This window comes from Ceratotherium simum, chromosome 6 (assembly GCF_057802395.1).
Source record: "Ceratotherium simum simum isolate JZ-2026a chromosome 6, ASM5780239v1, whole genome shotgun sequence".
Classification (NCBI taxonomy): domain Eukaryota; kingdom Metazoa; phylum Chordata; class Mammalia; order Perissodactyla; family Rhinocerotidae; genus Ceratotherium; species Ceratotherium simum.
This window is the reverse complement of record NC_141905.1, coordinates 17,877,755-17,892,409: the sequence shown is the minus strand read 5'-3', so window position 1 is coordinate 17,892,409 and position 14,655 is coordinate 17,877,755. Positions and strand designations below refer to the sequence as shown.

Genomic DNA, 14,655 nt, shown 5'->3' with positions numbered 1-14,655 from the left:
TTTGCTAGTATTTTGTTGAGGATTTTTGCATCGATGTTCATCAGTGATATTGGCCTGTAATTTTCTTTTTTTGTGTTGTCCTTGTCTGGTTTTGGTATCAGGGTAATGTCAGCTTCGTAGAATGAGTTAGGGAGCTTCCCCCCCTCCTCAATTTTTTGGAAGAGTTTGAGAAGGATAGGTATTAATTCTTCTTTGAATGTTTGGTAGAATTCACCAGGGAAGCCGTCTGGTCCTGGACTTTTATTTTTGGGGAGGTTTGTGATTACTGTTTCGATCTCCTTACTGGTGATTGGTCTAGTCAAATTCTCTACTTCTTCTTGATCCAGTTTTGGAAGGTTGTATGATTCTAAGAATTTATCCATTTCTTCCAGATTGTCGAATTGGTTGGCATATAGCTTTTCATAGTATTCTTTTATAATCTTTTGTATTTCTGAGGTGTCTGTTGTAACCTCTCCTCTTTCATTTCTGATTTTACTTATTTGTGCCTTCTCTTTTTTTCTTGGTGAGTCTAGCTAAAGGTTTGTCAATTTTGTTGATCTTTTCAAAGAACCAGCTCTTGGTTTTATTAATTTTTTCTATTGTTTTTTTGGTCTCTATTTCATTTATTTCTGCTCTGATTTTTATTATTTCCCTTCTTCTACTGATTTTGGGCTTTCTTTGTTCTTCTTTTTCCAGTTCCTTTAGGTGCATTGTTAGATTGTTTATTTGAGATTTTTCTTGTTTGTTGAAATAGGCCCGTATTGCTATAAACTTCCTTCTTAGAACTGCTTTTGCTGTAGCCCATAAATTCTGGCATGTCGTATTTTCATTTTCATTTGTCTCCAGGTATTTTTTGATTTCTTCTTTGATTTCTTCGTTAACCCAGTTGTTGTTCAGTAGCATTTTGTTTAATCTCCACGTATTTGTGGCTTTTCTGATGTTCTTCCTATAGTTGATTTCTAGTTTCATACCGTTGTGGTCAGAAAAGATGCTTGTTATTATTTCAATCTTCTTAAATTTATGGAGACTTGTTTTGTGGCCTAATATGTGATAAATCCTGGAGAATGTTCCATGTGCATTTGAAAAGAACGTGTATTCTTCGGTTTTTGGGTGGAATGCTCTGTATATATCTACTAGTCCATCTGTTCTAGTGTGTCGTTTAAGGCCAATGTTTCCTTATTGATCTTCTGTTTGGATGATGAATCCATTGGTGTAAGTGGAGTGTTCAAGTCCCCTACTATTATTGTGTTACTGTCTATTTCTGTTTTGATGTCTGTTAATAATTGCTTTATATATTTAGGTGCACCTACATTGGGTACGTAGATATTTACAAGTGTTATATCCTCTTTTGGATTGTTCCCTTGATCATTATGTAATGCCCTTGTCTCTTTTTACAGTTTTTGTTTTAAAGTCTATTTTGTCTGATATGAGTACTGCTACCCCAGCTTTCTTTTCATTGCCATTTGTGTGGAGTATCTTTTTCCATCCCTTCACTTTCAGTTTGTGAGTGTCTTCAGGTCTGAAGTGTGTCTCTTGTATGCAGCATATATATGGGTCTTGTTTTTTTATCCAGTCAGCCACCCTATGCCTTTTAATTGGAGCATTTAGTCCATTGACGTTTAAAGTAGCTATTGATAAGTATGTACTTACTGCCATTTTTTAACTTTTTTTTTTCTCAGTGTTTTAGTAGTCCTTCTCTGTTCCTTTCTTCTTCTATACAGAATTGATAGTCACTTTAGTTTGACCTCTGTCTGAAAGCTGTACTCTTCAACTCCCCTCCTCCCTCCTTTTATGTTTTTGATATCATATCTAAACTCTTTTTTGTGCATTTGTATCCATTACGTTCTTATCATGGAAATAGTTAATTTTTCCTATTTGTGGTCTTCTCTTTTCCCCTTAAAACAGTCCCTTTAACATTTCTTGTAGCACTGGTTTCTTGGTGACAAACTCCTTTAATTTTTGCTTGTCTGGGAAATTTTTGATCTCTCCTTCCATTTTGAATGATAACCTTGCTGGGTAGAGTATTCTTGGCTGAAAGTTTTTTCCTTTTAGCACTTTAAATATATCGTGCCATTCTCTTCTAGCACTTTAAATATATCATGCCATTCTCTTCTAGCCTGTAAGGTTTCTGCTGAGAAGTCAGCTGATAGCCTTATGGGGTTTCCTTTGTATGTAACTTGACATTCTCTTGCGGCTTTTAGGATTCTCTCTTTATCTTTAATTCTGGACATTTTGATTATGATGTGTCTTGGTGTGGGCCTCTTTGGGTTTATCTTGTTTGGGGCTCTCTGTGCTTCCTGTACCTGGATGTCTGTTTCCTTCCGTAGGTTAGGGAAGTTTTCATCTATTATTTCTTGAAATAGATTCTCTGCCCCCTTGTCTCGCTCTACTCCTTCCGGGACACATATAACACGGATGTTAGTGCGCTTGATGTTGTCCCAGATGTCCCTTAGACTGTCCTCACTCTTTTTAATTCTTTTCTCTTTTACCTGTTCAGCTTGGGTAATTTCTTCTAGTCTTTCGTCCAACTCACAGATCCGTTCTTCTGTATCCTCTACTCTGCTTTTGAGTCCCTCTAATGAATTTTTCATTTCTAGTATTGTATTCTTCATTTCTCATTGGTTCTTTTTTATATCTTCCATTTCTTTGTTGACATTCTCACTGAGTTCATCTATTCTTCTCCCCAGATCAGTGAGCATCCTTAACACTCTTAGTTTGAACTCTCTGTCAGGTAGGTTTCTCATTTCTGTTTCACTTAGTTCCTTTTCTGGGGTTTTGTCCTATTCCCTTACTTGGAATGTATTCTTTTGCCTCCTCATTTTGCCTCTTTCCCTGTGCATGTGTCTACATGTTAGGTAGGTCAGCTATGTCTCCTGCTCTTGGATAGGTGACCTTATGTAAGTGATGCCTTAGGAGGCTTCCAGTGTGCTTCCCTCAGTTCTCAATGTTCCAGGGGTGTCCCCTATGTGGGCTACGTGTGTCCTTCTGTGGTGGCCTGTTTGCTCTCCCTGTAGGCACCCAGGGAGGCTGAGTTATGCTCCTGGCCAGCTGTTGTAATGCTCAGCTGCTTGTAGTTGTTGTGGGCCCTTCAGTGTCTTTATCATGTGTGGGGAGCCCCAGCACAGTTGGCTGCAAGTTCTAATACCACATTTGTGTTGCAGTATTTCTTTTAAGTGAGTAGGCCCCCAGCGTGGCAGGTTGTTAGGCTCAGGGCCTTACAATTGCTGTAAGCCTCTAGCCTATTAGGTCTCTTATCAGCTCTCTGAGGATTGCAGCTGGGTGGGGCTGGCCTCAGGCACGGGGGCACCCAATTGTTTCAGGCTTTGGAAGGTGGGGCAAACCCCCTATGTGGGTCTTTGAGAAGCACAAGTCTTCTGTAGCTGACAAGCCCTGCTGCCCACAGGTCCACACACACTGTCAACACAGTCCTGCCCCGTGTGCGCTCCCCGACCTCCCCAAGCAGACCCAGTCTCTCCATGGTGGGAGCCCCACACTCTCCACCCACTCCTTGTGCACACCCTGCCCCGCTCAAGTCTGGCTCAGTTGCCAGGCTGCAGAGAATCCAGTCACCAATCTATGCAGGCCCACAAGTTGCCTGAGGGCTTGTTGTTGGGTGGGGCCAGTCTCTAGGGTGGGCTGCCTGCCCTGGCTGAGCTGGATTAAATCGGTGCTCTAGTGGGTGGGGCAGACCCTGGGCTAGCAGGCCCCAGGGAGAACTCCAATGGCATCTGTGTCAGCACGCCCACACCAGGCCACAACAATGGCCGCCGCCAATGTCCCAGTCCCTGGAGAGGTCTCACCGCTCACCGAGATGCACTCAGGTCCTATTAGGTGAGTCTCTTTTCACCACAGCACTGTGCACCTTTCTGGTGATTTTAGGATGCTCTCTGAAACGGGTGAGTTTGCACGCAGGCCCTTTAAGCGCCGGTTTTAGTTTCTTTGTGAACCGGGTTTTCTGGGGGTGCTCCCCAATGCTTTAGTAGCGGCACAGTCAGATATTATGCTGCTGGTCTCGATTGTGCTGTGTCCACAAAATGCCCACAGCGGGGGCGCTCCCCGGCTCAGGGCCCCGCGCCTCCAGGGAGGCTGCGTACCTGTGAGCTGCTCCCGGCGGCCATGAGGCGCTGCGGCTTGTGAAGGCGGCGTTTTTCCTCTCCAGAATGGAGTCTCTGCCTCTTCTACCTCAGTTAGGATTGTCCGTTGTTGCAGGAGTTCCTCTTATCCAGCTTTCAGTTCTGTCTCAGGCGTAATTTTTCCACGAGTAGTTGTAAATTGGCTGTGTCCACGGGAGGAGGTGAGTTCCGAGTCTGCTTTCGCCGCCATCTTGACTTCCCCTCTAGGAGGTTTTTTTTTTAGGGCAGGCGGGGTAATTTCTGTCTCAGTGTCAGAGTTTGAGGAGATGTTGGCCCATCTGTGTGATCCCTAGGTGTCAATGCAATTTTGGAGCTCAGGGGGGACAGTGCCAGGCTGTAGATACAGAGGAGGAGAGAAGGAGGATGGAAGTAAGAAAAAGGATACCTTACAGCATAATTATGGGGAAAAGGCACAATGATGAGCATGAAATAGTGAAGACGGGTGTGCAGGTTAGGTTCAAATAGAAGCCAGAGGTTTTACTAGAGAAAGGGATGCTGGTGGAAAGGAGACCTCAAAAGGTCCCTGCATCAGTTGACTTTAGTGATTTGGAAAATTTCAAGTGGAAACTATCAGCTTAGAGGCAGAGTTGATACTAGGGGCTTGAAGGGCAAGGGACTCATTTGGAGAAACCACTGTGGCAACTGCAGTATAAACGAGAAATAAATCGAAGAGAACCAAGAGGAAAGAGAGGCAACAAGATCAACCAGGAAACGAGTTGGACTGAGAAAATGACTTGCTGAATATTGATAACAGCAGTGGCCATACTTCTTCTGCCTTTAGGACATGTCTAATCTTTGGCTCTCCTTCCCCTGCCCAGCATCTGATGAGATTTCACAGATGGTCTGCCTCCAGTGTTTCTTTGCTCCTTTATGCCCTATGGTTTGAGTCATTTTGGAAACTCTGGTCTGATGATACCCTCTGTTGTAGGCAGAGTAATCACAATCTTCTCTCCTCTATCTTCACACAACTGCCTCTGGCCACAGTTTCTTCCTCTGATGACCCCCCATCCTCACTTGCAGCCATCCTAAACTCTCCTCGCATCTTCGAACATGTAGGCTTGACAGATTCTGGAGGAACCTCGCAGATATGGTTTTGAGAGATGCCGTTTTCAGGATGATAAAAAGGAAGCGAAGTGCTTTACCGTGTGGTTCCGTAGCCGTTATCTCACTGATCCACAAATTAGAGGGAGGAGGTGATGCTGCTGTAAATGAGGAAAGTAGGTCTCACAAAGCTTAAAGTCACATAGCCGCTTAGCAACACATCAGAACCTAGAAACACCAGGTATCCTGGCTGCTATATTATGTCTTTGGTTTTTGTTGCTGTTGGTTTTATTTTATTTTATTTTATTATTTTATTGTTCCACAAAAAGGACCATTTGAATTAGAGGTAGAGTAATAATGTTCTCCAAAATTATTGCTCCCAGAGCCAATATTTAACATTTTTGAGAGCGTGAGCTTGATGGAAATTGTATTCCTACGCTGAGTGGAAAGATTAGATTCCCAGGAGCCCAACTGAAGCATTAAGGTTTGCTTTCCTCAGAGCTGCTAAAAATTAGAATACAGGACGCAACACTGATCTGTATTTACACAGCTCCTCTGGCCCCTAGGGACCTCACAGCTGGTAACAAACATCCACTCATCTATTTCCATGCAGAGACAATGGCCCTCTTTCAAGGTGCCCAGTTTGCGTGTATTAATGCAGCCAGTCAACCATGATAGCATTTGTGGGAGTTAGAGAAGCTGAAGGAAAGGTGGGCTCCCAAGCCTGCTCAGATTTAGTGGTCATCTGATCCTTCGATATGAGCAGAGTCTTCAGCCAAACCTGAGTTAGGTTTTCACAAAAGCGTTACCCGAGACACAAGGTCCTCATCTAGCTCAGTGTCACTCAAAGTAGCTCAGGGGACCACCCATGTAGAATTACCTGGGAACTAAGTAAAAATGCACTTTCCTTGTCTCCACCCCAGACCTACCGAATCAGACTCTCTGAGTGGCAGGGACCTGGAATCCGACTTTCAACAATCTCCTTTGATCCTTGTGCTACTCAAATGTGAAAACCTCTGGTCCAGTTTATACTCTTATTCTAAAGGTGATAGAAACACTGTGCAGGAAAGTGAAGAGAGCCGCCTGAGGTCACACAGCTAGCTCGCAGCAGAGCCTGGAGTTCAATCTCAGGACCCGACACCCACGAAGTACTGTTTTCATGCAAAATCCCCCATGAGCTGCAGGGCTGGTGGTCATCACCAGTGCTTGTCATCTGAGGGCCTCAGTGGACCTTCTCCACTTGACAGACATGTGTGCTGTATTTTACAGCTGTGCTTACTGTTCCAGAAAACTGAGCTTCACCATACTCCGTATAGGAGAAAAAAATCGGCAATTAAGGTTTATTTGAACTACTGGTACTTTAGTATTGAGAGCTGCCTGCAATGTGGCCTGCACTGAGCTCATTCGCTTTATATGTATCATCTCATTTAGAGGTCACAATAATTCTACAACGTAGACGTCTTCCTCTCCATTCATAACTTCCTTAAGGAGGTGGAGAGGTGGAGCCACTTACTCCAGGACATGCAACTAGTTAGGGGGCAGCCGAGATTTCCATCCAGAATGGAACCTCTGTGCTCCTCAGACTCTCAGCATCACCCCGTTAAGAGACCTGATCCGCCGACGAGCCTGACCACTCCATCAACAGGATCTGTCATCAATGGTCACTGAGCGCTTGAACTTCCTTATTGAGATCATCCCTGACCCTTAGCTGAAGCAGCCACCCTCCACACACACACACACGCACACACACACACACACCAGCCCTCCTCATTCTCTACTCCTTCCCTGTTTTATTTTCTTCAGGGAATCTGCCACTCACTTAAATGGGTTTGCTTAGTCCTGGGCTCTTGCCTATCTCCCTACTGGAATTTAGGTGTCATGAGGGCAGGAATCTTGTCTATATTGTTCACCATTGTATCATTACACCTGGAACAGTGCTTGGCACATAGAAGGTTCTCAGTAAATATCTCTCAAATCAGTAAGTGAATAAATGCATAATCTTTGGTTTCAGTATCTTCTGGCTTTTGTAGAGAAACTCTGCTGATGTTGGAATCTATCTGCTCTTTCTAGAAGGGTGGATTTGGATCCACTTTCATTCCTGACTCTCTAGGAGAAACCGTCATTTAGCATTTTAAGAAAGCCCACGTGCACGTGATTGTTATCATCTCTTAGCACTCTGATTGCTAGTCTTTCTGCTTCTGGAATCCTTTTATGAAATAGGTACAACTTCCCATTTGTCTCTTGTCCCTGTGTTTATAATGTCTATGTAGGGTAGATTACAGCATTGGTGTTAGTGGCTCTGCGACCACCTTTAGGTTTAGGTAAGAGAAGCCCCTAACCTGGGCTCCAAGGTATAGAGGCCCTTTTGCTCTGCTCTCCTCTGGCTGTGCCTCTTCCATGGAATGAAGAGTCTGCAGGGTCAATGGAGCATGCCTGCTGGGACCCATGCCATCTCCACTAGATGGTGCTGCACATATTTAAAACCTGGGAATTCCCTGCCCAAATGGCCCCAACCCTATATGGGACCTGCGTGGGCCTCAATCCTGGGTCCATCCTCCCAAAAGTTCACTGCATTGCTGGTGTGCACCCCAAAATACACCCAGGCCCAAGGGGCAAGTATCTGCAAGGGGGTGTTGATAGAACATGGCTGTATTGCTGGGGTGCGGGGGGAGTCCACATATGCATGTAAGGACCTTGCAGAGCAGGATGGAACCAAAGGTGGGAAGAGAGGGGGGTGGGCTGGAGCCAGTTTTCTCTGCCCCATCACCTCCCAGCGCAGGACAACTGTGCATTCTCAATACCAACCTGGTCTTTAGATCATCATGAAGGTATACGTAGAGAGGTAGGATGAGAGAACATATTTTAGGCAAGTTTACTGACTTGGTTTCTAACTTTTAAATGTTCCAGTCATCTGGTCTGTAGCCTCTATCTGTGCCCTTGTCCTGGGCCCTGCAAGTGTTGGGTCAAGCCCCAGTGACTTCTGAAAGTTATGCTTGAGTATAGCAGTATTGACATGACCCATGTGTGTCTCCTAGTTTCTAGGTTTCTTGTATGTCTTTTCTTGCCTCAATTATGCCTAGAACGTCAGTCTTCAATGACTACTTCTACAAAGATGAGCAGATCAACAGCTGGATAAACAAGGGAGCCAAACCCACGGTGAACTGGAAATTGGCATTCGACATTCCCGACTCCCAGCCCAGGGGGGACACACTCCATTAGCGCGAAGTTTTACACAACGGGAAGGCAGAGTGTGCGAGAATCCAGCCGAGAATCCTCGTATGCTTCCGTTACCCCTGCTCAGAGGGCGGGGCATTTGCTTCACACGCTTCTTGTCTGAACTTTTTCAATCATTCTCACCGTGTAGATGGAAGTGGTTTCAAGAATTCATGTTCTAACTGCATATTGAACCCTCTTAACAGAGATACATTTGTACTTATTTTTAAATGTTTTAAAGGATTACTTTCGCTTTGGCAAATCAAGCCCTTTAAGGAGCATCATGCAGGCTTTATTTACAAATCCACAAAGGCTGATATATGGCCAGGTTGCTTGAAAGAAAAAAGTAATTACCCAGAGAGAGACATATCACCTCTAACTGAGAGCTGAGTTTGCCTTAAAAAGTTTATGTCCCCGTGACTGATAGAGATCAGATGTAAGTAATCCAACCCCCTCTCAGAAAGTGCTGCTGCCTATTTACCACTGAAATAGCCTTTGGGGCTAGCAAAACATTCCATTGGCCTTTAAATTTACAATATCATAATGACATTATAATCTCATGTATTGTTCAGAAAAGTGAGACTAAAAAAAAAAAAACTGAACTCATAGATATGGAGAACAGATTGGTGGTTGCCAGAGGTGGGGGTTGGTAGACTGGTGAAGTGGATTAAGGGGGTCAAAAGGGTAAAAACTTCCATTTATAAAGTCCTGGGGATGTAATGTACAGCATGGTGACTATAGTTAATAATACTGTATTGCATATTTGACAGTTGCTAAGAGAGTAGATCTTAAAAGTTCTCATCACAAGAAAAAAATTTTGTAACTGTGAGATGTTAACTAGACTTACTGTGGTGATCATTTTGCAATATATACAAATATTGAATAATTATATCATACACCTGAAACTAGTATAATGTTATATGTCAATTATATCTCAGGAAAAGAAAAGTAAGACCAAAAAGGGGATTAAACATAGTCTTAACAAACACAAAGATGCTGATTTGTCCCCTAGGATTCAGAATCTCTGTCTTTCCTTACCCAGCCCATACCTGTGACTGGCTCCTTCTCAACATATCAGGGACAGCTTCTTATTTCCCATATAATTTTCCTGAAGGGGTGGAAATATAAGTGATTTCCTAGTTTATATCCCAGAATATAAAAACACAATTGTTACACCTTTAAATATGTAGAATCTCATCAACAGCAGTTTAAAAATAACCACCAGAACCTAGGCAATCAACATTGATTGGGAACCTTATAAAACAGATAAAGTTCTAGGAAAGGAAGGGAGAGGTCAAGTGCAGCTGTGGCCAGGGGATGGGAGGTGGGTGGGGCAGGAACCGGGGCGGAGGGGGCAGGGGCTGGGAGTTCTCCTGAGGGACAAGGAGTGAGGTGAAGCGGGGTAAACGTGGCGGCGGCGCTGACAATGTATTTACAGAACAAGGCTTATTTATACATTTTCTTTGGAAAAATTCACAGAAATTTAATTAGTCTCCTCCATTAGAGCCAGTTTTCTTCCAGGGGCTTACACAGTGTAACACATCCTGTTCAGACCAGTATAGAAGTAGATTTACAAGTTTTCTTGGAGGCTTTTTTGGTCCCATTTGTGAGATTGATGTTGTCCTTAATGATGGGGAAACCAGGAAAATGGTGGAAATGAAACCTGAAGATGGCAAAGTAGAAAAACACTATCTTTGCTGTGATGGAGAATCTGTTTCAGGAAAGGCAAACGTAGCCTTCAAGCAACCTGGAAAGAGGCTAGAGCACCAAGGAATTAGAATTGAATTTGCAAGTCAAATTGAACTTTTCAATGACAGGAGTAGTACTCACGAGTTTGTAAACCTAGTGAAAGAACTAGCCTTGCCTGGAGAACTGACTCAGAGCTGAAGTTATGATTTTGAATTTATGCAAGTTGAAAAGCCATATGAATCTTAACATCAGTGCCAATGTCCGCTTGAGGTGTTTTCTTAAAGTGACAATAGTAAGAAGACTGATAGATTTGGTAAAAGAATATGATCTTGTTGTTCACCAGCTTGCTACCTATTCTGATGTTAACAACTCTCTTCAAATGGAAGCGGGCATTGAAGATTGTCTACACAGAGAATTTGAATAAATAAATCAAAGTATCATTTAAAGGATGTGAATTTTGGAAAAATTTACTTCTTATTTGTAAGAATAAAAATCCAACATATGGAGTTACAACTGAGCAAAAAAGAGATCACAGGAATCGACCCAGTACCACAACAGAAACAATTGCTAAATATGAAATAATGGATGGTGCTCGAGGAAAAAGTGAATCAATTCTAATAAGGCTGTTTTTAGCAGGATATAACCCAACTCCAACAATGAGAGATGTGAACATAAAATTTTCAGTGAGGGACTTTTTGAATCTAGTCCTTGTTGATGAGGAAGGCAGAAGGTACTTCAAGCAGCAGGAGATCATTTTATGGAGAAAAGCTCCTGCAAAACTGAGGAAACAGAGAACAAACTTTCACCAGCGATTTGAATCTCCAGAATCACGGGCATCTGCTGAACAGCCTGAAATGTGAACTGAATAGGAGAAAACAAGAAAAACAAAAAACTCCTATATCCACTGAGATTAAGTTTGGCAGGTTAAAGATGGTTGCAGCGTGTAGGGGGAAAAAGGCCAAAACTCCATTTATAATAGTCTTCCTTTTTCTTACAGTGCTGCATTTATTTTGTGATATAACTAAATGTTCTTCATGTATATACATTTAAAAAAGCGCTTTCTTTGAAACACTGGAGCTTTCCTAAGCTGTTGGTTTGTTTTTTTATTGCACACTTTGATTTGATGATAAGCACTCAGATATGCATCAGCATAAACATTAAAGATTTGCATATGAGTAGGCTGGTATTTGTAATTTTGCTTTCTTTCTGCACAATGTTGATTATAAACCCTTTTCTTCTCCTTTTTCATGCTAATGTTTACCTCTTATTCTCTGCATGCAAAAATTAAATATTTTGTGTTCAAATAAAATTAGAAAACCTGAGTGGCCCTTACGTCCTGCAAAGATTTAAAACATGGCATCTCAATATTTTTGAGAACTACGTTCATGTTTTTACGTATGTGTTTGAGAAATGCATATGGAATGTTTCACTGTAGGTGCCTCTAAGTCTATCATTCCATGGCTTCCTGAATTTTATCCTCTTTGAAGTCTTCTGTAGGATGAATATTAAATTTTTTTCCCCAAGGGATTATGTGGCATGTCTTTGTAGCTGCCTTTTTTATTATTTGCCATATTAAGTAACCATTTTGCTACTGCTATCCAGCAGGTACCACTGTATGTTTTCTGCAGTGTGGAGTTGACTTTATGTTGGCATTTTAGAATTTGTTAAAACTATATAATTTTTCCATAAATACTTTGAATTTATTTTTTATTTAAGGAATCTTTTTACCACACACAAGCAAATATAACTTTCTTGACTTCACAAATATTCTCTTCCCTTTTCAGGGGAAAATTTGAGGATGGGTTACTCAGGAGAACCGGTGAAGCATGTAGTTATCCAGATCTGGAGAATTCCATGTTTGTTAAACTGGAACTTTGGCTAGTTCAAACTCAAATTTGAACTTCACCCACTCCGTTTAAATTTTTTTAACACTCAATTCAAGTCATTTGTTCAAAGTCTCTAAAAAAGAAGGTTGCAGTCATCTTTTCATATGCATGGGGTCTGATCTCAAATACACAAACTGTGGGGTATGGGAACTAAAACAAAGCCTGCTGTGTGAAACTACTTTCACTTATGGTTCATTGGGTTTTTACCAATATTTTTTGTACACTTCAGTGCAAGTCTCATCAGTTAACCTTACTTTATGCGTAAGCTAAGTAACCCAAATTACATTTCTTTAAACCCGTTTTGCTACTATGGCACTTTGATAAAATGGTCAGTAACCAACTTCTTTACTGACAAAAGCTTCCACGTGCCGTGTGCTGGAGCATCTGTTTTAAATATGGGTATCCATGAATGGTAATGTTTTCCTTTGTGTAAGTGCCTGTTCAGAGTTTCACAATTTAAAAATGCCAAATATTGGGAGGCGGAGTCAAGATGGCGGCGTAGGCAGACTCTGAACTCACCTCCTCCCGTGGACACAGCCAATTTACAACTACTCGTGGAAAAATTACCCCTGAGACAGAACTGAAAACTGGATAAGAGGAACTCCTGCAACAACGGACAATCCTAACTGGGGTAGAAGAGGCAGAGACTCCCTTCTGGAGAGGAAAAACGCCGCCTTCACAAGCCGCCAGCTTCACGGCCGCCGGGAGCAGCTCACAGGTACGCAGCCTCCCTGGAGGCGCGGGGCCCTGAGCCGGGGAGCGCCCCCGCTGGGGGCATTTTGTGGACCCAGCACAATCGAGACCAGCAGCATAATATCTGACTTTGCCTGCTACTAAAGCATTGGGTAGCACCCCCAGAAAACCCGGTTCACAAAGAAACTAAAACTGGCTCTTAAAGGGCCCGTGCACAAACTCACCCGTTCCAGAAAGCATCCTAAAATCACCAGAAAGAAAGGTGCACAGTGCTTCGGTGACAAGAGACTCACCTAATAGGCCCTGAGTGCATCTCGGTGAGGGGTGAGACCTCTCCAGGGACTGGGACATTGGCGGCGGCCATTGTTGTGGCCTGGTGTGAGCGTGCTGACACAGACGCCATTGGAGTTCTCCCTGAGACCTGCTGGCCCAGGGTCTGCTCCACCCGCTAGAGCACCGATTTAATCCAGCTCAGCCAGGGCAGGCAGCCCACCCTAGAGACTAGCCCCACCCAACAACAAGCCCTCAGGCAACGTGTGGGCCTGCATAGATTGGTGACTGGATTCTCTGCAGCCTGGCAACTCAGCTGACTTGAGCGGGGCAGGGTGTGCACAAGGAGCGGGTGGAGAGTGTGGGGCGGTGGCAGAGTGTGTGGGGCTCCCGCCGTGGAGAGACTGGGTCCGCTTGGGGAGGTCGGGGCGCTCACACGGGGCAGGACTGTGTTGACTGTGTGTGTGGACCTGTGGGCGGCAGGGCTTCTCAGCCACAGAAGACTTGTACTTCTCAAAGACCCACATAGGAGGTTTGCTCCACCTTCCAAAACCTGAAACAATTGGGTGCTCCTGTGCCTGAGGCCAGCCCCACCCAGCTGCAATCCTCAGAGAGCTGACAAGAGACCTAATAGGCTAGAGGCTTACAGCAATTGTAAGGCCCTGAGCCTAACAACCTGCCACGGTGGGGGCCTACTCACTTAAAAGAAATACTGCAACACAAATGTGGTATTAGAACTTGAAGCCAACTGTGCTGGGGCTCCCCACAGCTGATAAAGAGACTGAAGGGCCCACAAGAACTACAAGCAGCTGAGCATTACAACAGCTGGCCAGGAGCATAACTCAGCCTCCCTGGGCGCCTACAGGGAGAGCAAACAGGCCACAGCAGAAGGATACACGTAGCCCACATAGGGGTCACCCCTGGAACATTGAGAACTGAGGGAAGCACACTGGAAGCCTCCTAAGCCATCACTTACATAAGGTCACCTATCCAAGAGCAGGAGACGTAGCTGACCTACCTAATACGTAGACACAAGCACAGGGAAAGAGGCAAAATGAAGAGGCAAAAGAATACATTCCAAGTAAGGGAACAGGACAAAACCCCAGAAAAGGAACTTAGTGAAACAGAAATGAGCAACCTACCCGACAGAGAGTTCAAACTAAGAGTGTTAAGGATGCTCACTGATCTGGGGAGAAGAATAGATGGACTCAGTGAGAATGTCAACAAAGAAATGGAAGATATAAAAAAGAACCAAGCAGAAATGAAGAATACAATACTGGAAATGAAAAACTCATTAGAGGGACTCAAAAGCAGAGTAGAGGATACAGAAGAATGGATCTGTGAGCTGGATGAAAGACTAGAAGAAATCACCCAAGCTGAACAGGTAAAAGAGAAAAGAATTAAAAGAGTGAGGACAGTCTAAGGGACCTCTGGGACAACATCAAGCGCACTAACATCCGTGTTATAGGTGTCCCGGAAGGAGAAGAGTGAGACAAGGGGGCAGAGAATCTATTTCAAGAAATAATAGATGAAAACTTCCCTAACCTAAGGAAGGAAACAGACATCCAGGTACAGGAGGCACAGAGAGCCCCAAACAAGATAAACCCAAAGAGGCCCACACCAAGACACATCATAATCAAAATGTCCAGAATTAAAGATAAAGAGAGAATCCTAAAAGCCACAAGAGAATGTCAAGTTACATACAAAGGAAACCCCATAAGGCTATCAGCTGACTTCTCAGCAGAAACCTT

The 14,655-nt window shown here is 43.6% G+C and overlaps 1 long non-coding RNA gene and 1 pseudogene across 2 annotated transcripts in view; one reads left to right on the top strand and one right to left on the bottom strand.

Moving 5' to 3' along the window:
* The window catches only part of LOC147916780 (uncharacterized), a 376,679-nt gene extending 363,521 nt beyond the window's left edge, over nucleotides 1-13,158 (bottom strand). Inside the window, exon 1 of one of the 2 annotated variants that reach the window (XR_015552448.1) lies at nucleotides 12,928-13,158. This is a non-coding gene — a long non-coding RNA (uncharacterized LOC147916780). The remainder of the gene's footprint in view (nucleotides 1-12,927) is intronic. The other variant, XR_015552449.1, reaches the window with a different exon arrangement.
* On the top strand, nucleotides 10,257-11,009 carry LOC101399662 (vacuolar protein sorting-associated protein 26A pseudogene; annotated as a pseudogene).
* Nucleotides 13,159-14,655: the final 1,497 nt, after the last annotated feature.